At 35.8% G+C, this 24,877-nt stretch overlaps 1 protein-coding gene across 3 annotated transcripts in view; it reads left to right on the top strand.

Moving 5' to 3' along the window:
• LOC131692200 (PR domain zinc finger protein 1) overlaps window positions 1–24,877 on the top strand; it is a 228,265-nt gene that overhangs the window by 118,078 nt on the left and 85,310 nt on the right. The window contains exon 1 of one of the 3 annotated variants that reach the window (XM_058979113.1): window positions 1,630–2,403. The exons of the other annotated variants lie outside the window; for them this stretch is intronic. The gene's annotated coding sequence lies outside the window, so the exon portion shown is untranslated. Of the gene's footprint in view, window positions 1–1,629; window positions 2,404–24,877 lie in introns of those variants that run through there. 3 annotated transcript variants of the gene reach the window in all.

The raw sequence follows: 24,877 nt of genomic DNA, 5'->3' as shown, positions 1-24,877 counted from the left end.
TTTAGATAACTTTTTTCAGGGTGATCAAAAAAAATATTGTTCAGTTCGAACACACTGTAATGGGTTTTAAAAAGGAAAAACATAACAAAAATAAAAACTGTTTTTTTTAAATATTCGTTTGAAGCCTTACAACGAACTTTACAAAGTTTCAAAAATTTTCGATCACTTCGAAAAAAGTTATCAATTTTCATAAGAAACGTATGAAAAAATGCATGTATTCCTCATATAAAGCTTAATTTGCTTTGGGGTACGTGTAAATACGGTCCAAACTCGATCAAATTTTGCACATTTTTTCGATACCTTGACTTATTTTTTGACTAACGATGGATAAAATTTCAAAATCACAAAAATAACCGCAACACTAAAGAGAACAGATGTCGGTTGCTAAGCATTGCGTGTATCCAATTCGTACTCCATGATCTCATGCTATTTCCAAATTGGATTCGAAAGACACGTTGCAAAAACAGCTTCAATGGCAAAAAAGGTTTCTAAGCTTGATTGTGAAATCAATCTTAGCTCGGTACCCATTGCGGACAGAGGCCGAAAAAATTATGAAGTTAAGAAAAAACTCATATTAAGATAAATCAAATCGATTATTACTCTTTGCAACTAGGACTTTGTGATTTACTGGATCATTTTGCAAAATTCTTTTAAGGAACTAATTGGGTCTGACAGTAGGTGGTATTGCTGATATATTTACTGTCCTGACTATTTCTATAATTTATTTAACCCTTCTATCCTAGAATCGCAATAAAATGTTTCTCAATTCGAACGAAAAAGGGCTAGGTACGAGCAAAGCTACCGAAAATTAATTTTCCTGTACAGTCGTGATTCGCTGGTTGGACCACTCCTCTGTCCAACTAACGAATTTGATTCGTTAGTTGGACCGACTGATAGATGTCAAAAACTCACATCTATTCACATCTCTAATAATTGTCAGATTGATTGTAAATGTAAATTTGACATAAGATTTTGACGTTCAGTTGCTTTTTAGTTGGACAATAGTCCAACTAGCGGAGGTCCAACTAAAAAGCGGTCCAGTTAAAAAGTGTCCAACCAACGAATCACTACTGTACAAGTTTCCATACACACTATAAACGCAATGCGTCTGGGAGTAACAAATCTCCCCAAAAATTGCACAGCCTTTTAAGACAACAACTTAAATAGTACTGAACTTCTTAAAATCATTTTATATTTTTTCATACCAGCAAACTTAAATTTACTTGTTCGGCTAATCCGTTGTTAGACGTGTACTACAAAAAATAGTAATTCCCATCGATCCCGATCCTATCACGAGCCCCTCGTACGAAAAGCTCCCTTATTCCAACGACCACGGCGGCGTGAACTCTCCCGCTCTAATTCTCTCACTTTCTCGACAAACCTCCAACATCTCCCCGCGCGGGGCAACGAGAAAATGCGAATCCGCCGAAAAGAAAGAAAGAAAAAAAACAACCCTCTCGCTTGGCAGGAAGCCCAAAGAGGATGCCCGTTCGCATCGCTCGTGCTTCGTTTACTATAGGATGGTTGCTGATGGCTCGGTGCTGGGGTGGCTGGCACCGGATCGCGACGAGACGGGGTGGGTATTCTCTTCTTCCTGCTGGCAGCACAACATAGTATGCTGTGCGGTAGCTTCGTACGAGACGACAGAACGCTTTCAGGCAACCAGCGGGACTGACTGTAAATATTGTTGTCTTAGGTCCGGACCGTGCAGTAGTAAAAAGGCAATAGCAGAAGCGAGCTAGGACTGATCCTTCTATAGTGCAGTGTTAGTGGCTGTGTAGGAAATGTAAGCTTTTTTGATCCGTTTGCTATTGGAAGTATCTTTTTCGGATGATTACAATCGGTGTTTGGAGGATAATAGAATTGTTTGGATGATTTCGAATAGATTTTCCGGTGTGAATATTTTATCAAGCAAAACAGGAAGTGTCGCCACTGCAAGCGCTGAGAAAAAGGGGTGTGTGATTTACAACCATTACAACAACGTCCGGGGGCCCGAAGTGCATCCTCGTCGGGCGTTCGGATTGCCGGGTTTTACGACCGGCGCGACATATAATTCATCGTACACTACTAGCAACTGAACGGTCGGTGCCACCGTGGTGTGTGCGAGAAAGTGAGAGAGAGGAAGTGATTTTTCCCGAACCCGTTTTCACTACCAGCAGCATCGATCCTCTTCCGGTGAATAGCAAGCAGTATTGCGTTGATGTAAATTGTGTGTGTGGAAAGTGAAAACGAACGGCAGGTCCGCTAACGTTATCGAACCGGTCGAGATTCCGGATCCCGTAAAGTTACAACTGAAATTAGTGGGGTGAAGAACAGCAGAGAAAATACAACAGAAACCGGGCGGACCGGTCCGGTTCTGAGCCATTTCGTTTCCGCAGGTTGTGCCCGTGGATATGATAGCAAGTATGTACAATTTAATTTCCTAAAAAAAAGAACGCTAAATGTTAGGAACTGAAACAGTAGTCCAACATAAACAAATTCCTTCAGGCGTCGATGTTTTGATGACGAAAAGGCTTTGTAATTGTTCGTTCAACCCTGCAACAAATATTGTAGGTGTTAAGTGCTAATTCTGTTGTCGAAACGGCTCGAAGGAAACGTTATCTTAAACCATTCTGTATCATTTCCTTGAGAACACATTCCGAACCTACCCCAAAAATATTATCGATTTTCCACCAGACAGCAAAGCTGTGTGCGGGTATGTGACGAATAGGGGAGCCACCTCGTGGTGAGCCCGTGTAGTAGCTACTCGTTGGGGGTAAAAACGAAAACAAACACCCGTCGAGCGAAAGTGGAAGTGGTAGCATGGCTGCATGTGTGCGCTTGCTGGATCAATTTCGAGCGGGCGCCTGGTAGTTCGTTCGGTTGTAGTGAACCGCGAGTCTCCTCCGGTGGCTGGCTGGGTGGGTACAGGTTTGTTGTGTAATCGAGTATTTCTTGATCCAAGATAGGCTCTCACGTTATCTGTGTTATTTCATTCTACGAAAGAATAGAACGAGGTTTTAAGATAACTTAAATACAATAATTTCTATTGACTTGTGATATAAATGAGATTTAAATCCGTATGTGAAGATGCTGTATTAACCACAATATAGAGTAGCATCAGGTGATCTAACTAAAGAAGTAAATGGAATGCCATAATCACGGAGTGTGGCTTTTTAATTTTTCCTTCCAAAAGCTAAAATTGCGGAGTATAATTCGGTTTTCGGGCCATTGAAATTTACATTTTGACCAGAATGTCACCTAATTCGAGTTCTGATTAATCCAGAATTACTGATATTGCAAATTGCTTTTTGGCATATGACAGAAACCATGGCGTTTTAAAATTATGCTTGTATTTGCAATGTTTTAATCACAAGTGCGCAAATGTGAAAATAATATCCAATCTCGCATTCTCAGAATGCCTGTGAGTAGATGTTTTTTTGATAATTCTCCAGAAAACATATATATTACCCTCTCATTTCTTTCAACTTTCAAGATGCTTTATATAAGTGGAGATTTGAGGTAAGGGCGGTAACAGAAAATATGTTACGAGTGAAAAATCCCTGAAGTGTAAAGTCGCACGTGTCTGTTGAATGCTATTTACAAAATTATCTTCCAGTATGATAGCATGAGGTTCAGGCATGAGGATTTGAGAGTAGATCTGAAAATCTTTCAAAATTTTAGATATTTTTGTACAAAAAGCATTCTCGATTTCCATTTAAGTATTCTTGTGTATTGTGCAATTTCGGATTTGGAGCACTTTAAAACACGTTTCATCCAAAGTCCTTTCAAATCCAGACACCAGCTTCCCGAAGATTTGAAATAGGACTCGAAGATACTCTTAGCTCTCATAGGAATCTTTAGCTCATTTCAAAATAATGATTTTGTTTAAGAAAACCAACGCATCGGGATAGCAAAATGAAATCGACTTGGGGTAATATTTGAACCTGTATTGTAGATGTATTTGCATATGAAAATATAAGAAAGACCCGAGCAAAATGGGTTCATGGTTATTATAATATTGCCATATGATTCATATGGTAGACAAATTCTAAAAATAATTTCAGAATGGCAAAAAGAATCAAAGTGTTCTCTAAAATTATAAAATATGCAGCATCGAACTTCACTGAATAATCTATTGATAATCTATCTATATTATATGATTTGCAAAACCAAGCATTATGCTCCATAATTGTATACTGATCCCTCAAAAGTCTAAAAACAAAATTAGGAAATACTTATAAGGTCTTAATTGTTTAATCTCTATACTCCTAAATCTAGTTCCAAGTTAGCATTTTTAATGCTCTAACAATAGAATTAAGTGTAATCTGTATGGTACAGATGTATTATGCAGTGTTATAAGCGTGAGCCATTAATCTACAAAAAATATGCAATAATTTTCGCTAAATAATTTTCGTTGACCCATGCACATATTAAATTGAACGTCGTTATTGGTCGACTTCCAAATTGTTTTACTTAATCTAATAAAACGCCCCAAGGATTGATCACATAATTCTGTTTATTATGAAGCTTGCAGTTTACAGAAACACTTCGTATGCAAGGGTAAAATTAATCTATTTCAAATAAAATAAAATCTCCAAATGTTAAATGAAATGACATGATATCAAAAAGTGCTTTAAATGAATCTCCCGTATTTTTTTTTTTTTGTATTTTTATGTATCACTTTTCACACTTTTTATCAGAATATATTATTTAAATATATAAATATATAATAAATAAATTATATAAATATTAGAAAATTTTCATAAAAAAAATGTTAAGGAGGCATATGAAAATTATAAGTTAGCACTGCTAATGTTGGGAAAAAATTAGCGTCTTCAGCAAAGTTGTTCGAAAACGGGAGATCTTTACCGAAGGCTTAATCTTTCATTCATATAATGATTTTTCAAGCTAAACAACATCAATTTAGCAAAATTTACCAGTAACAATTCATTATGAAGAGAAAGACGTTATTAGTTCAATACAATTTTGAGAAGGTAGCTTTTATCTTAACATTAAAATGCCGTGCTATAGTAAATCTTATGCTAGTTTTTTCGGGTTAGTAAAAAACTACGCTTTGCTACACCACGCCTTCAAATAACTTTAACGTGATGCTATAAAATGAAAAATACCATGCGAATTATTTATCCCTTACAAGTGTAAATTTTTTTTCTCGATGAGCTGGATACTTTCTTTATTTAAGTGTACAGTAGGATTCCGTTTTGGCAACAATTTTATTGTTTTCAGTTGCCAAAACCGGAACCGTGCCAAAAATGGTACCTTTTTTTTAAACTTTAGATTTTCAATTTACGATTTCAAAAATGTTTCAAAGATTTTTAGTCATATGTTAACCCTTTTATGTCCAACTTTTTTCTAGTGCATGTAGGGTTTCAACACTATTTTTCCTTGAAAACGGTGGGGTCAAGAAACACGAAAAGTCTATTTTCATAAAGATAGGTGCTTCCATGACAGCTCCAGAAGCTGGTCAATTTTTACCTTCTAATGCTCAATACAATTCTTCTAGAATAATTACAATAGTCCAATTACGTGGAAAACGTAGCCAACGACAGTCTAAATTGCTAAGTTTTATCAGTTTTCAATAATATTGCACCATAACGAAGATATATGAAAAAAACCATTTTCCGTCGTCAACGCAAACTGTCTCTGGCAGTACTGCTCCATTGGAATTCAATCAGACTAATTGCAATAACTTCAGTTCTAGAGCTGATCCTTGTAACTCTTAATACTCAAATTAAAGGCAACAATCACATTAATGAGTCTTACTTGTTTTTGTGAGCAAATCTCGCCTCAATTAAAAGTTATAGCTGTTTGAAAACGTTGTTGTCCACAAACATGGGTATGAATGGGTTAAATGGAATGATATGAAAAAAATAAGCAAATTCAATTTTTTCGTGTTTTTATCAAATTCAGACGTCGTACGGTGGGGTAGAATGCTAATTTTGACGCTCAAAACCTCTAGCACCTTGGGTATATATCCTGGAGGATTAGTGTCTTTAGAAAAGTATCTTAGATGGAAATAATAATTATTTTGACAACTTCGGTTTTGATCTAGATAAGTAGAAACTGATCTAGATCAGTTCTATCTTTTGACAGAGGTGTTCTATCAAAAAACTTTCTTCGGCAAAGTTGTTTGTTTGATATTTTTAACACATGTACTGAAGACATTTATACTTTATAACTTATGTAGATGGCGCTACATGACATTTAAAAAAATACTTGACAAAATTAATTTTAACATTTTTTTATGAAAAATATATCTAGAAATAAATGTTTTATTCCTAAATCTTCGCAAAAAATACAATAATAAAAAAAGCTTCAAAGTGTGATAAATGTTATCATGACATTCGCTCCTGGGATTGTTATCTTTTCTTTCGTGAATATTAATTAACAATTTTGTTAAAAACATAGCTCTTTTAAAAAATACATAAATTTTGTTCCCTATAACTAACCAATCGTCGATCTTCCAATTGGAATTGAGAGATTGAAAATCAAATTGCAATGTTTGAAGATAGTTAGGTTTAAAGAAAACCTGTATAAATCACTTGCAACTATCCAAACAAAAGGGATTGAAACATCAGTGCTACTGTGAAAATGTGCTCCAAAAAAAAATTTACAAAAATATCTAGAACAATGCATTTGCGAGAAATTAACACATCAAAATATAATATAAGCAACCCTATTTTTCAAGAGCCACCCTACCTTAAATCTTAAAAAAAATCATAACAGATTAACTACTATAGATAGCCTTGTTTATTTAGCAAACTTGCTTCAATTCATTTGTGTTATTATATTGTAGGGCATTTCGTAGGTAAAATCTAAACAGTCGATACTTTGAACACCTCAACCACAAGGACCACCCTAATTCCATTCATTCGAAAAAAGTTGCCAAAAAATAACTAACAAATGTTGCACAGCTAAACCAAACTATTTGGGGGCAATCAGTTTTGTAATCCCAAATACGTCTTTGGGACGCACCATGGTCAGCTTTCGATATGTACTGAATATTTAGTGCCTAGTTTTGTATTGACGTCGTAATAATCCAAAGAGAAAGAGGCTCGCAATGTTACTAAGGTTCTATTGAAAATTTTCGCCAGAACTAGTCTTATTATGCAGTGTAGCGCATTCCTCTTTACTTGACTCTTAAAGTGCTCTGGGTCTTACTATAAAAATTGATTCCGTCAGACACTAGTTACACTGTTACCAGTTATATTATACATAAATAATACATTTCTATACTTATTGTGATCATTAAACACAACACGCATAGTGTACAATATAGTTAACCCTTAAATGCATAACACTGTTTCAAAACAACATAGCGAAAAACATCTCAAAATTATCACAGTAATGAATTGAAACTATGAGACAATTTTAACAAAATTTTAAAAAAATGATTTGCCCCTTTGAGGGTTAATATGACCTCATGTTTGGAAATAAAGTCAAATGTGACGTCAATTGATATAAAAAAAATATTTATTGCACAGTTGTAAAAGACTTATTATGTACAACAAGAATGTTGCCAAAATCGGAGTGTGCCAAAATGGGAGCATGCCAAAAACGAAACGTGCCAAAAACGGAATCTTACTGTATTTGCAAAATTAAAAATGAACATCAATCAACCATTGCATCTTATAGAAATTTTTAGCATTATGGACAGCATTAGCATTAGGCTAAGGATGGTATGTTTGTGACGATACCTGCTTTGTTTAGGTAACTCGTCACAGTACACGAAAAGACTCTCTCTCGACAGTTTCCGTAGTTCTATCCTTGATAATCTCAATAATATAATCATTGAACTGAATAATATAAGATATGATCAATATAGAAGCAGCAATATTCGAATATTCGTTAAATGAATAATAAAATGCATAATTCTTTCTTTCATGAGCTGTTCCTTAAGGCACATATTTTTTTCTTGGACGATTGCATGTATGTAAAAACTGATCTAAAATACTGTATGTTATCCCGAGCAAATACTCATGGGTTCAAACACCACACAGCCGTGGTCCGTGCCCACTTTCACAACCATTAAAACACCATAAAATGGTCTCAATAACCCATAAATATACGTAAGGTTTTTCTATGGGATCTACCGGACCATGACGATGATGTTTTCGTGGGTTGAACCCATTTCAAACACCCATGCCCAACCCCATGAGTATGAGGGTATTATGACTTTACGTTTGCTCGGGATTCATGCCTGAATACAAATGAGATTGTTTTCAAACAAGAGCCTATTTTAGTCATGTGCAACTTATCGGTTGTACGTTGATAAATTAACGCAAGCTGAGTTTTGCCAAGCATTCGCTCTGTTTCTATTATTTGAAGAAAGATGGTAGAGTTTGATCTGCTTCAAGAATAATTCTGCCATAAAGTTAAGTTCAAACATTCACGCTCTTACCACCCGAGGCCACCACCGTCAAAAAGTTTTAGTTCTTTAAAGTGACACATGATAATTTATGCCTAATGTGCACTATGCCAACCATCCTATTATCGATGAGCTCCTTCCGATTATATTTTAATTTGTAATTATATATTTATTGCTTTTCAATTCATATGCACGACAGAAACATCACCCCAAAACCACACCTTATTTCCTTCCCTACTAACAAAATCTAACATCCGTAATACCCATGGAGTATGCGTGGATTACCCGCATCTTCCTAAGTAGCAATTGTAAGGACATGGCCAGGTGTGCAGTGAATTATACTATTGTAGATAAAGATTTCACTGTATCATCTACCCTTGATGTGTGCGGTCACTTTTGCTATGCTATGCTATGCCAACATCCATTATACCAACCATCCATCATGCATAACGTCCATTATGCCTGTCTTTATGCCTATCGTTCATTATACCTAACGAACTTATACCAAACTTATTCATACTTAATGGGGTACACCCTTCTGAACTTACCAAATGAAATAATGTAAATTTGAAGCACTTAGTATAGCACAGAAATAAAAAAAATAGAAAAAATGCACAGAATGTTCCAAATAAAATGGAAAATGTTCCATAACCTTCCGGAAGTCGCGCTAGTGCACTGAGTGCACGCTGCTCTGAAAATCTAGCGAAATCGTCTTAGCGCACCAGCGGCTGCTCGTTCAGTGGGCCATTTGCGCGACTTTCGGATGGATAAAATAGTAAACGATACTCCAAAGCAAGGTGAGCAATGTCAGAGTTATAACTGGAGTGGACTAGACTACACATTGTGTTGTTAGTTCAGATGCAGCTAATGTCACGTACCGCTGAAAAATTTTAGTATTTGTACAAATTTGATATGTATGACATGACTTGTTGTATTAAGTTAACTGAGCCGTTTTCTCTTTCTCATATAAAGAAACGCTATGCTATCACTCTAAAAGTCGACGTTTTAACAGGGGCCCGGAGGGCCGAGTGTCATACACCATTCAATTTAGTTCGTCGAGATCGGAAAATGGCTGTGTGAGTCATTTAAACTCACACAATTTTCTCAGAGATGGCTGAACCGATTTTCACAAACTTAGTTTCAAATGAAAGGTACAGCGCTCCCATAAGATGCTATTGAATGTTTATTTGATTCGACTTCCGGTTCCGGAGTTACGGGCTGAAGGGTGCGGTCACACAGCAAATTTCCATATAAACTGGTACCACCATGATGTCCAAATGTTGTAATACATATTAAAATGGGATCGACATTACTTAAATTTGCTGGTCTAGATCACAAATAATCATTCAAAGCAGCTTTGACTACATTATTGGCACCCTATGACCATTCTTGATGTACCCGGGAACTCGTCGAGTTACTAAACTAATGTCACGCCTATTTCCCCACAAATTCTTGATCGATTTTCACAAACTTGGTTTCAAATGAAAGATACAGTAATTCTACTAACTGCTATTGAATTTCATTCGGTCTGACTTTTGGTTTCAAAGTTACAGTTTGGTTAGTAAAGTCGCACTGGAATTTCTCATATACACCTTTACAATCGTAACGGCTCAGAAACTAAAAATCTATTGGAATGGTCACCAAATTTAATCGGTTCGTAGATTTAGATCACTGAATGCCAATCAAACATTCTTTGAATATATTGTTTCCGGGTATATTCCACAATTAAAGTCACATGATTCATCGGTGATGACTGAACCGATTTTCTCAAAACAAATTCCAAATAGAAGATATAATACGCAGTAGGGTGTTGCATAGCTCCCTCCCCTTACCCTTACATCTACCCCGTTGATCCCCCCTCCCTAGGATCACCCTCATATCTGCATTCCTTTCATCTACCCCGCACACCGAAACAAGATAAAGTGTTTCTGACGCATCCTCCACTCTCACTCTACTAACCCCCATCCCCTCCACTTCCAAACCCATTCCACCAGCATTTGAAAATATGATCACATGAAAATACTTTGAACTCATCCTGATTAAGCTAGTTAAATACTGTACTTTCTTGTTTATATTGTGTCAGAGTCGACTTTCGTGGTAGTCGTGGGATACGTGCTAAGTATAATAAGAATATAATAGACAATTCCACAATTATTTTTAACATAACCAGATAATGAATCATAGTTTGCATACACAGACAAAAATATTTTGTAATTTTAAGTTTATTTTCATGCACATATTTGGAGCATGAATATAAATGTAAAATTAAGACCCACCACAATTTTTTTATTATTTTACACGTGGATTGAAAATTACAGTTTCTTTAAACGGAAAACCAATGCACTTTAATGTATTTTTACTCGAAAACTGGTGTAAAATGAATGACATGTAATATTACACGAATGAAAGTGGAAAATTGTATGCTGTTTGATGCTCCAATTGATTTTAATGTAATTTCCAATCAAATTTTTGATTCAATCGTTGTATGTTTACATTCGTATTGATTTACATGTCGTTTAAATTTCATTATTTTTTGGTGTGTAGATGAGAAAGGCACAATCGCAACACTAGGGTTTTATTTTTCACATTTACAATGCATAAATATTGAAAAAATATTGAAGCAACTTATGCACGCGATTCGTTATTCCCATACGGGTCGTCAAACGCTGTTTGAGGTTACATTAGTCAAACTTCTTTAGAATTGTCGTACAGCTCAGAAAAAAAAGATTTTTTGAAAACGGCCCACTCCTGAGTCGATTCCTGGTAGGAACCAGGAGCTCTGGCTCCAAAATTGAAGCAAATCGAAGAAGTCCCGCTACCGGACCAACGTGCCTGAAGTTTATAAGGGGTTTTTCGACGGGGGAAGGGGGCTAGCCTGACGGAGATCTTTTTTGTCACTCTATTAACCATACTTCCGTCGCACAGAGGCGTAATTAACTTCAAATCCTGGCCAAAATAGAAAAAAAATATTGTTTTTGCTTATTTGTCCATATTTTTAGCTTGAATTGTTCTTCGAAACATACTCTAATGCTTTCGTTCGGTAATTTTTGTATGCAATAAATTGAAAACAGTGATTTTTTTACACATTTTATTAGCTTGAAAGCCAAAATCCCACAATTTTTCAGATTGCTCAAAAACTAATTACCCAAAGTCAATATATAAAACAAAATTGTGCTTTTTATATCAAACTCCAGCAACTACAATCGATTGGGGTCCATTTTTGGTTTCTTTTTCATATTTAAGTAGGTTTTATAAATCTGCCCACTTTTTCCAATTTTCAACATTATCGTTAGTAAAAAAATGTACGTTGTCGGGCAATGTTGAGTAAATCTGTTAAAAGGGAAAGATTATTTTGAGTTTCCTCTCACTGTTCCACGAAGAAAACATTCCCAATTAATCCCATTCGGTTTTTACAGCTGTTTGAAAATGTCGTGTTTTTTGCTCAAATATAAGAAAATAAAATTAAAAAAATCGGTATTGGGGCTATTTAAAATATCTTATATGACAAGAATAATTTGATTGAGTCCCCCATATTATTTTTTGTTAGATTGCTTAGATGTGAATTCAGTGAATTGAAATTGAAGATTGTTCGTCCATTAACCAACTTGAGCTATTGTGACTACGATAGCCATATAGAAGAGTGTGAAATATAACTTCCACTAACTTTGCTATACGAAACGTAACGTTCACAACTTGCCTTGGAGAAGTAGGCGAAGCATCAAACAAATTATGCAATCTTCTCATTTCTAGTTCCTTTTCTCCGGATTGCAGTTGTTAACGTGAATACTGAATAATCCAGATTGAATACGATAATCACTTGGATAGATTTCTATTACCGAATTTACAAAAACCTGAATTTTTTTTCTACAACAAGAAACCCAGAAAAGCAAAATAAATATATGAACTTGAAACATCAGCATCAAACAAATTATGCAATCTTCTCATTTCTAGTTCCTTTTCTCCGGATTGCAGTTGTTAACGTGAATACTGAATAATCCAGATTGAATACGATAATCACTTGGATAGATTTCTATTACCGAATTTACAAAAACCTGAATTTTTTTTCTACAACAAGAAACCCAGAAAAGCAAAATAAATATATGAACTTGAAACAAAAATTTAAACAGAAAAAAAAACATGAAAACCCGTTTTTCATCATTTGTTATCGTATAAAAAGCTTAAAATCATGTGAAATAGTTTTGGTCATGGATTTGATATAGTTACGTGCGTCGTAATAGATGTATTGAGGGTCACTGTTCAATGTTTTTGTTTGTTTTTGGCCTTACAGATCACAAGCGTGTAACGCTCTTTCTTTGACATTTTGTTACATTTGTCAAATTTGCTTCAATCTTATTTTTTTTAAATCTACTATAAATTGCAAATATTTATTTTGTACAGATCTGTTAAAACTTTCTATTTCTCTAGATCTGTTAAATAAGGGAAATTTACATTTCGTAACCGCTGCAAAGTGTCTTCGAAAATGATATTTGTGAAATGTTGCCGAAAAAAATATTTGTCTGTCAGAATTTTGGAAAAAATTAATTTCGTGACTCACTATTAAGAGGACGACTAAATGAAAAGATAATAGTTTTCAAATAATAGACATAAAGGTGCTTGGATATTAGAGTATAGTGATTAGAAAATTGGGTCTCCCTCTTCTGAAATCCTCTGATTTCAGAAGAGAGAGACTCAATTTTCTAATCACTCCTCTGAAATTCTGATCTGTTCGTTCTTATTACTTTAGGGTAAAAATCTGTTATCTTTTTGGTAATAGATCATGCAATTGCCCACTGCGGTATAAAACCCTATTGTCGAAAATATACCGAAACTTTGAAATGGCCAACTTCGGTAGCTCTACATGTGTGTGCCTGGGTTACGATATTCACAGATTTTTCTGTGATGTCACAGATTTTTTTCACAATTTTTATCACAGACTCTTTCTCACAGATGACAGATTTTTGACATTTTGATAAAAATTTCACAGATTTTCACAGATTTTTGGAAATATTGTGATTTTTCACAGATTTTTTGGAAATTTGTCACAGATTTTCATAGATTGTTTTCCTGTTGTAGTCATAACAGATGGTAAAAAGATTTTTTTGGCCGAAACACAGATTTCAATGTGGCATCCCTATGTGTGCATCACTCAACCTAACCGTTTTTCAGTATCTATATGTTTCGGCTCCGCTCGTTTGTGGACTGAATCGGTCGATTTCTATGGTTGTATTAGTATCGAGCCAAACCAGACGTAATTCCGTATTTTCGTCTGGGTAAGCTATATCGTAAAAAAATAATTTAAAGATCGATGCGAATCTTTGTACCGGACTCTCGCCATGGGTTCCATGCCTGTTTCCTGTACAGCTCCAGCAGAGTTACAGGAACTAATCTTCCGAAAAACGTTACATATATAAAGAAAATGTAATCACTTCCCTATAATTGATTATTTATGATGAGCTTGATATTCTATTCGCCGAGTTGTAACATATTTATTTAGAGGAATTGAATATTTGATTATGGCATATATAAAACCTATTCCTCGAAAGCTATTTTAAATGATGATTAAAGCAGAACTATATGATATTTTATTTTGGATTAGAATTAGAAAATGATAAAACTCTTTCGCCTATAGTTTCATCCAACATAACTCACCAAGTTTCCATCTAGCTGGTTGTTTTGAAGACTTCAGAGGAAATCAAGATTCGTTTGACATTCTTTAAAATATGATATAGTTTGTAGGCTGATGATTCAACTATGGCTCTTTGATGTCAACAGAAAGGTTATAAAAAACATTTTGAGCGCATTTTGAAAAACTTATGGTGAGCTTGAGCTTGTGCGTCCACCCCTGGCAACGTTATCGATCTGAATTAGCTGAATTTGCACAGAGAATAAGTAGATAATTATGCTAGGGGGTAGCGAAACATCTTTCAATGTGCAACTCCTGGTAATCCTAAAGTGTTTATTGATCAATACCGGTGCCGGCCAGGCCCGAACGTAGATCGCGGTAGGAAAGGGAAGGAATGGTTAGTCCAATACTTGTTTTTGCTAGAGGCCCTATATACTACTGCGCACTCCACAAGTATCACAGGAGGAGGATATTTTTGTTAGTAAGAGTATAAAAGCTGGATCACTTCTTCTTTACCGACGCTAGAGAGGTTACTTCACTATCTGGACTAGATATCGATCCACCAAACTCATAGACCGGGGACCAACGGCTTTACTTCCCTTCCAAAGGAAGACGTGACCACAAATTTTTTCACCTCAGAAAAATCTCAACGACCTCAGCTGGAATTGACCCCAGGCCAACTGGAATGAGTGGCGGTCACGCTTACCACTCCACCACCGGCGTTGTCATTATTGTACTTGATGGTGACATGCGAGTAACTAATAAGGGGTCGTAACGTAACAAAACGAATGAACTGTGTTTATTGAAACCAATATATCTTAACGCTTTGGAAAAAATTTGGTGTGAGCATTTTGATTTGAAATTGCATTTGGAATCATATTCAATAAGATAATAATAAAACTATAAATGCCAATAAATCTAAGGCCGATGACAAGCTGAAGCGGAAAGCGAAGCGTTTGCGGACGCGTCATAGTGTTTTGCCGCGTTCGCCCCGCTTTTACTATGACAGTATTACGCGTTCTACATGCACACACCAAAGAGATAGGTCAAACGCATTCGCTTCGCTTACCGCTACCGCATCGTAAATCGCGTAAGCATGTCATCGGCCTAAAAGTCTCAAAAGTCACCGACGCACAGTGGCGGATTTCCCCAAAAACCTGGCCAAAAGTCGAAAATGGTTTTGATTGACCTGCAAATGTACATACCACGGTTTTTGGGGTCGCAGATTACGATTTTGATGTCAGATTTTCGAAATTCATACAAAATGGCTGACAATTTAATCTAAATATAAGTAAATTTTCACGAATGAAGATTTAATGGTTCCAGTGTATGCCAATAACGTTTAAAATGTATCGAATTTTAAATGGTGTGTAGTTAAATGATAAATTTTATTGATTTGCACGCATAAATACGTTTGGGTGTCTTTATGATGTAGCTATTAAGAGAATTGATGTTATTAGTCATTTCAAACAATGTTTTTTTAAATATTATACAACATAGTTACAAAATTTTTAAACTTTCTGTATGATTATTATTCATTCTGTACAATTATTATTCAATTGCTGTCCGACGCACATATTTTTCAAAAAACGAAAAATAGTATTTTTCTAAATTATAGAAAATAAGCCGATTCTGCGACGAAATGCATGGAGTGAAAATTGAGAACAAGTTTGCATGCAAATTTCAGTAACTAAAAAATTAATATGACAAAAATACGAAAACAAGTGAAATTCACTAAGATTCATAGTATTATATAAATTGTTAGATCGAGGAGTTGTCCAAAGTCCATTATTACGATGAAGCGTCCATTTAAATTCATGGGTTATGCTTGGTCTGAACATGCTTGTACTGCTTACTGGTATAGTTCTGAGCAACTACGTTTTGTTGTCATGCTTGCTGACATACTACGACTGACAACCTTCTCGCAAACAAATTCGCCAAGCTGGAGTATACGCCAAAGTGAGCTTTTTGGCCAAATCGCGGCTGGAGATTCCAGTATTCTTTTGCACTATTCTACTGATTTTCGCACGTAGTATCCTGCCATATATTCCACTTCTAGATTTGTTTTGCTTTGCATTATCAAACGTCATAGTTTGCTGGTAACGTTTAAGCATGGTATTCAAAATCGACTTTTGAAATTGGGATCCTTTGGCGGGCACTTCTGTTGACCTCGTTTGTCTTCAATATGAATGACCAGAATTATTTACATCTTTTGCATTCCACTTTTGATAACTTTTGAATATGTTTATGAATCTTGATGAAATTTCCACCACTAAATACACAATTTTTCCTGATCAAAATGCAGTATTGTGCGACTCGCTATGGCAACCAGAGGTGCAGTAGTAATTAAAAGTACGAGTCCAAATTTTAAATTGAAAATCTTATAATCCGTCTCTGTTTCCACTTAATCAATAATTATTAAAAAACGGGCAAATTCGGGCAATAATTCTATAATGTTCCAAATGGAGAATCGTTCAAGGAACATAAATTACCTTGAAACATAGTGGGCATACGTGGACAAAAACGTAATTCAATAATTTAACAAAAATGTGTGTTGAAACCGTTTGCTACAAAAGCGTGAACGTTGCTGTCATTTTCTATAAACAAACAAAATAATATCTTTTGACATCAATACATATAAATAAAGTACATACCGTCGGCATAACTTTCCATTATTCCACATTCGAAACCGGCACTTTTATCAAAATCCAGCTGCACTTGAATAATACTGATATTTCGAGAGCTCCATAAAAATATGAGCACAACGCGATGGTTTAAACTGTTTGGATATGCCAACACCTCAGATATGGAAATTTTGGAGCGTTTCACTTAAAATAGCATGCGGCAGCACCATCTGAAGGACAAAATATGTACTAGAACCCAAAGTACTATCATGTAATTTTCGACTTTTGTCCAGGTTTTTAGGCAAATCCGCCAATGTGCGACGGCGCTTTGAGTAAAAAATACCATGTAAATCATATTTTTGAACCACTGCACAGTGGAAGAAATCCGACCAAAAGGTATTTAATTGGAAGTCGATGGAAAAGTACAATAACATATACGAATAGTTGCGGAATTTTTTATGAAACAAAATGCAATCACGTTTGTTCACCGCACGCAACTGTGGCCGGAGATATGGGGGCTTAAAAATCTGTAATATTTTTCATCAAATCAGAGGCCCAATTGAGACGCCGTTTTAAAACTGCAAAGAATTATGCACTAAAAGTTGAGTTCCAATAATTAAGACGCAATCAAATTTGTTCATCACACGTAACTGTGACTGGAGATATGTGGCTTTGAAAATCCGGAACATTACCAGTTATCATCAATTCAGAGGCACCAAAGTTGCGGAAAATTTCGAAATCAAAACTAAATCAAACTTGTTCGCCGCGCGCAATTGTTGCCGGAGATATGAGGCTTTGAAAAAAATATAAAACACAACAATTGAGACTAAGTTTGGTCAAGCCATCTCCGAGAAATCGAGGCGACTGTTATGCTGAATTTGGATATTTTTGCTGGGACTTCCGGAGCCAATGATGGTGACCACAGAGACTTTGAATGTCTGTTAGTGACCTAATATCACAATTCCAAGCAGTTGTGGTCACATTTTGGGAAAAATTTCACCATTTTAAATTCATCGCAGAATTCGCTAAAATCGGGATTTGCCGCGTGAGGAGTAACCCTGTACTTCCAGAACCGGTAGTCGGATCCAATAGAAATTTAATGGCAGCCGAAAGGAACGTTGTACCTTTCATTTGAGATTAAGTTTGTGAAAATCGGTTCAGCCATCTCTAAGAGAAATGAGTTATGTTTTTGGTAAAATACACACATAGAGGCAAACAGATACAGATATTTGCCATACTCGGCAAACTGAATCAAAAGGTAAACGACACTCGTCCACCCCGGGCCTAGGTTAAAAAACCATTTTCAGCAATTTCTATATTTTTTTATTAAGAAAGACAAAAAGCGTAATGTATCTCCGGTTACAGTTGGATGCGGTGAACAAATGTGATTGCATTTTGTTTCTTGAAAAAATACGCAACTTTTTGTATACATTTTGTTATACTTTTCCAGCGGCATCAAATTAAATGCCTTTTTGTACGGTCTTGATCCATATTTCTCGTAAAATTTTCTATGTAGGGAAAGAACACTTTCACTAGAATTCTCGAAAAAAAAAATTTCGATTGTGCTTTTTTGTTTGATTTACATTAAAACCCGTTTTACCCATTTTTAAGGAATTAGAAGGATCGCTTCGCACGCACCTGAAGTTGTGGAAAGTGACTCAATTTTCGATTCACCGAAAATCCAAAAAGAAGTATAAATGATCTACACGCATCAGCGGTTTGATCGAAAAGTGTTGGAATTTATATTCTAGCAACGTCCGCACAATTAAATTCGGTTTTATACCACAATTTATTCAAAATAGAATTATTACACAGCAAAACCGCAAGAGGGTGCTACATCTAGATGTTTAAATGATCAAAGACGATGTACTTATGATCAAATAACAACGGTTTGAGCGCTTTGAGTACGAGCTAGTTTGCCAACTCATGCGTAAGACCGTCAGAGCATAGAGTTACATCTAACATCTCTTCTCTGCCAGATCGTGAAAATGTTGGGCGATTTGCTACATTAGGTATATGTAGATTTATGCTACTTAAGTATTCTATCAATTCGGTGCCTTTCAAATTGCTACCTGAGCTGCCCCAAATTCTGTGGTGAGTGTTTGCACCACTGCCGATTATGAATGGAAACCATTGTCTACTACAGTATGATACATGCCTTTTAAAATCATCAGAATGTGAGATATACCGAAAAATAGACATATTTTCTATTAATGTTCTCAATAGTTATACTGACTATGGCAGCACAAATAACGCGATTTGTGAGGTTGGATATAAGACATGCGTCAATGGCAGTAATCGCAAGTATACACGCATGAGTCATTTCACGTGGATTTGTCATACCATTTTGGTTGAAAGCTACAAAAACGGGGTTAAGTAGCTTTTCAACATAGAAGTTTTATAGAAATACAATTCTGCAACCTAAGCTATAAAAGCTTTTCCTTCCTGCACAAGTCGGGATAGATTCACAGTTGCTGTACGTTTATGCTGGATGTGGGTTACCCGCTTTTATGCGTCAGCCATTCAGTTGTTGATGGAGAAACGCGAATGGCTTATAAAGAAAGGCATAATTTTGCGAAGTAATTGTTTTTGTTGAAACAAAATTCCAAATATCTCGAAAATTGCTTCTTTTGAAAACTTTTGTTGAAATTTAGACTTTTTGGTGTTATCCAACGGGGGAAACAGATCGAAATGGTGAGTTAAACGAAAGCAATCATGTGAAAAAAATTCCCCCCAAAGACAAGATTGGAACTTGTAACCCTTGGGACTTCGTCCCAATGCACGAACCCTAATGCTATCCCTGGGATATTATGACGTCCCAGAACACATGATTATCGAATTTGGGACAGTGATCGACAGTCTTCATTAGCTCTGTCACCCACTGAAGTGCGATGGGTAACCCAATTAGAATCCATCTAAAATATCTCTTCAGTCTCTAGGCATTTCAAATAGCCTTGATTATCCATTATCCGTACGAGGGAACTTTATTAATTTCGTTCAATGTGTCAGCACGTTCTTCGCCGACCTGCACTGCTGACACATAAATTATAAACATTATTAAAAGTGGCTATTAACGGTCGTGCATTGCGAAGGAGAATTATTCAATAGGGTTCGTCGCGGTGCGGATGTGGGCGGTAAATGGATAGTCCGCACCGCAACCTCAAAAAAAATAATAAAACCGCACCGCTTTCCGCAACCGCATTGCATTTACCGCACCGCACCGCGCGGTAATGCGGTAAATGCGGTAAAATTCATGTATTTTAAAAATTGTGCTGAAAAATTATTCATTTATTTTTTATAGCCATTTATAGTAAAATGTTATTCTTATTTTGCAAGTTCTACTAAGAGGAGTAAGGATTTTGGTGTGAAAAGAAACACTTTTTCACGATTTTTTAAACTTTGCGTGAAGCGAACTGATCAAAACTTTTGTACATTATAATGTATCATTTCAATAACATGCTGTAATTTTTCCATGCAAAAATATCGACAAACGACTCGGTGACGAAGCTTTTTGTAGAACGTCTCTGGAAAAACATGATTTGCGGTGTTACCTGCCATTCAAAAACTACTTAACCGATTTCTTTCAAACTTTGTGTACAGATTCTATGTAAAAATACCTAACCCCTACGTTAAAGTTTCGAGATAAATTTTCAATTAAGGCAAAAACTGTCCAAACTATGCTAAATTTGGCATCTGGGCTAACTTTGACACTTGTCACTATATGAAGGAAGACTTTGAGGGAGACTTTGAGAAACACAAAAAAATCGCAATGCCCTACACTAACTTCGAAAGCTTTACTTTCAAAAAGTTACAAAATACTCCTAACTGAAAAATATTATTTGTTAATATGGTAGAAAATATTCCCAGTTGGACAAACAATGGAGACACGCGAAAAAAAATCCTCCAAATTCGTTTGGTTTGGATTGTTTTTAAGTCGTAGTATCATTAGTTCATCTCTAAGTTCTCCAAATTAATCAAAATTCACAGTTGAGAAAATGTCATCGAAAACGATTTATAATTCCACGATTGCCAAGAGGAATCAGCAGAAATGATGCATTTTGTAATTGGATTTGACAGTAAAATTCAACTGTTTTTCAATGATTGAATTTTGCGTTTTATGTATCTGACAAGGTTCGTTTGTAATTTTTTTGTCGTGACTAACGACTTACCTTTCAATATAGGGGCCCCTTTTCAAAATTTCGGCAGAAAAATGATGTAAGATTTTGAACGCTTATATCTTTTGTTGTACTGAATGGATTTAATCAATTTCTTCGGCATTTTGTCGAAAATATTTGTACCAATGTTGTATTAAATTTTGGAATATGTAGGACATTCATTATCAACGGAAAAATAGTGTTTTGAAAAATCTTTCGAAAACGACTCGGAAAAGTGAAAATTTTCAGCCCATCCCGCACAGAGCCGTCAAAATGGTGCAGCAAATGAACAATAAAATAATGAAAAGTTTATATATAGGTTCACTACATGTTTGTTCCTTTGATTATTCGTATTGGGTTGCTTGACGAGAGCAGTTGGTGGGGGAAAGCCGGCATATTAGTTTTGGTTATGCCGTTAGAAGCCGGACGGAAAGGAAAGGCTCATGCACGCCACGAGAACGAGCGAGAAAGCGATAGTAGTGCATATTAGCGAAAGCGTTACGTACATTTTGAACCTTAATAACTTTTCTTCTACTAAACGAATTGCCAATCTCGTTTCATAAATCGGAAGGAAATCGTTCAACGCTTGCTACCGATACGTTGTTTGCTATATAAAATTTGTTTAAATAGTTCAAAAACTACTTTAAATGAGAATCAACATTAATGATAAAACCTATAAATAGGGGTGTCGCAGCTTTTCTCAAAACCAGACGTGTGTAAGACGCAGTGCATAACAGACGTGCGTGGTCGTGAGAAGCTGCATCGGACGACCAATCAAATCAGCTACCATCGGAGAGAAGCAGAAAAACGTTGGTGGAGGTGGTGGCGGTGAGAAGGCCAAAAAGCCAAAGGCTAAGAAACGCAGTCACTGAAAAAGCGGTAGTAACTGCCACTAAAAATGCCACCAAAACATCGAAGACTGCAAAGCGTACTCATTCGGTGTGAGCTGCGAAAGGGGAAAGATCGTATGGATGTACGCAAAAAAAACAATCGTCGGCAAGGTTTGAATTGTTTTAAAAGATTCCCGTCTTGTATCAACATAGTTATCCACAAACCGTCCTTATTAGGACGAATGCAAAATGGAAAAAGAATTTAATTAGAAAGTTTCTTTTATTAACTAGTATTAAGTTTGCGCTTGGTAATTCTGTACTTTTACCAGTGACTCATGAGAAAATGTTTTTCTAATCTACAAACTCGAAGGTTTTTGCAAATCCTTCCAAGAAAATCAGTGAATGTGGCAACTCTGCCACTAAGCGAAAGCTACACCAAAACGAATGATGAAAATATTTTCATTTATCGAACAAAAGGACGGCCTTCCATCTGCATTGTAAAGTCTATAAATAGGAACACCATGATGAAAACTGTGCTCATTCGGTGTGAGCTGCGAAAGGGGAAAGATGTATGTACGCAGTAAAAACAATCGTCGGCAAGGTTTGAATTGTTTTAAAAGATTCCCGTCTTGTATCAACATAGACAAACCGTCCTTATCAGGACGAAGGCAAAATGGAAAAAGAATTTAATTAGAAAGTTTCTTTTATTAACTAGTATTAAGTTTGCGCTTGGTAATTCTGTACTTTTACCAGTGACTCATGAGAAAATGTTTTTCTAATCTACAAACTCGAAGGTTTTTGCAAATCCTTCCAAGAAAATCAGTGAATGTGGCAACTCTGCTACTAAGCGAAAGCTACACCAAAACGAATGATGAAAATATTTTCATTTATCGAACAAAAGGACGGCCTTCCATCTGCATTGTAAAGTCTATAAATAGGAACACCATGATGAAAACCGTGCTCATTCGGTGTGAGCTGCGAAAGGGGAAAGATCGTATGTTTGTTTTAAAAGATTCCCGTCTTGTATTAGCATAGACAAACCGTCCTTATCAGGACGAATGCAAAATGGAAAAAGAATTTAATTAGAAAGTTTCTTTTATTAACTAGTATTAAGTTTGCGCTTGGTAATTCTGTACTTTTACCAATGAATCATAAGAAAATGTTTTTCTAATCTACAAACCCGAAGGTTTTTGCAAATCCTTCCAAGAAAATCAGTGAATGTGGCAACTCTGCCACTAAGCGAAAGCTACACCAAAACGAATGATGAAAATATTTTCATTTATCGAACAAAAGGACGGCCTTCCATCTGCATTGTAAAGTCTATAAATAGGAACACCATGATGAAAACTGTGCTCATTCGGTGTGAGCTGCGAAAGGGGAAAGATGTATGTACGCAGTAAAAACAATCGTCGGCAAGGTTTGAATTGTTTTTAAAGATTCCCGTCTTGTATCAACATAGACAAACCGTCCTTATCAGGACGAAGGCAAAATGGAAAAAGAATTTAATTAGAAAGTTTCTTTTATTAACTAGTATTAAGTTTGCGCTTGGTAATTCTGTACTTTTACCAGTGACTCATGAGAAAATGTTTTTCTAATCTACAAACTCGAAGGTTTTTGCAAATCCTTCCAAGAAAATCAGTGAATGTGGCAACTCTGCCACTAAGCGAAAGCTACACCAAAACGAATGATGAAAATATTTTCATTTATCGAACAAAAGGACGGCCTTCCATCTGCATTGTAAAGTCTATAAATAGGAACACCATGATGAAAACTGTGCTCATTCGGTGTGAGCTGCGAAAGGGGAAAGATGTATGTACGCAGTAAAAACAATCGTCGGCAAGGTTTGAATTGTTTTAAAAGATTCCCGTCTTGTATCAACATAGACAAACCGTCCTTATCAGGACGAAGGCAAAATGGAAAAAGAATTTAATTAGAAAGTTTCTTTTATTAACTAGTATTAAGTTTGCGCTTGGTAATTCTGTACTTTTACCAGTGAATCATGAGAAAATGTTTTTCTAATCTACAAACTCGAAGGTTTTTGCAAATCCTTCCAAGAAAATCAGTGAATGTGGCAACTCTGCTACTAAGCGAAAGCTACACCAAAACGAATGATGAAAATATTTTCATTTATCGAACAAAAGGACGGCCTTCCATCTGCATTGTAAAGTCTATAAATAGGAACACCATGATGAAAACCGTGCTCATTCGGTGTGAGCTGCGAAAGGGGAAAGATCGTATGTTTGTTTTAAAAGATTCCCGTCTTGTATTAGCATAGACAAACCGTCCTTATCAGGACGAATGCAAAATGGAAAAAGAATTTAATTAGAAAGTTTCTTTTATTAACTAGTATTAAGTTTGCGCTTGGTAATTCTGTACTTTTACCAGTGAATCATAAGAAAATGTTTTTCTAATCTACAAACCCGAAGGTTTTTGCAAATCCTTCCAAGAAAATCAGTGAATGTGGCAACTCTGCCACTAAGCGAAAGCTACACCAAAACAAATGATGAAAATATTTTCATTTATCGAACAAAAGGACGTCCTTCCATCTGCATTGTAAAGTCAATAAATAGGAACAGCTTGATGAAAAGTGTGCTCATTCGGTGTAAACTGCGAAAGGGGAAAGATCGTATGGATGTACGCAGTAAAAACAATCGTCGGCAAGGTTTGAATTGTTTTAAAAGATTCCCGTCTTGTATCTGCATAGTTATCCACAAACCGTCCTTATTAGGACGAATGCAAAATGGAAAAAGATGGGTTGGTAATGTATATGACATAACAGGGGTGTCGTGACCACACTTCGAAGTTATTTCAAATCTTGCAAAGCATAAATTGACATAATTTCAATGATTGTTCCTTTATGAATGAAATGACAAATTTTCAGGTCAACGCGGCAATAACTTTGCAATTTATAGAACAATTTTATATTTTTAGTTATCATATATTAACTGTCATCTCTTCCAAACAACTTAACCCTCTGCTGCCAACCACGTGGTTTTGCAGGGTTAAGGAGAATCATTGTAAAATGTCCAATACATGATTTTATGTTGTTACCTCCACTAAAACCACTTCAGAACACTCCCACCTGTCATACATGTACATTGTCTGCATGTTTAAATCATTATATGAAATTATTGACCTGTATTCAACGCGGAGAACTCGGTAATAAAATTGTTTTGCTGAATATACTAACGAACGGGATCCCCAGGAAAATTTCGCTGAGCCCGGTGAATCGAACTTAATGCGCAAAATTTATCCATTTGAAGGAGATACAAGCAGAA

The sequence above is a fragment of the Topomyia yanbarensis genome, chromosome 3, assembly GCF_030247195.1.
Source record: "Topomyia yanbarensis strain Yona2022 chromosome 3, ASM3024719v1, whole genome shotgun sequence".
In the NCBI taxonomy this organism is placed as follows: domain Eukaryota; kingdom Metazoa; phylum Arthropoda; class Insecta; order Diptera; family Culicidae; genus Topomyia; species Topomyia yanbarensis.
The sequence above is the reverse complement of the archived record's forward strand: the minus strand, read 5'-3'. Positions and strand labels throughout refer to the sequence as shown.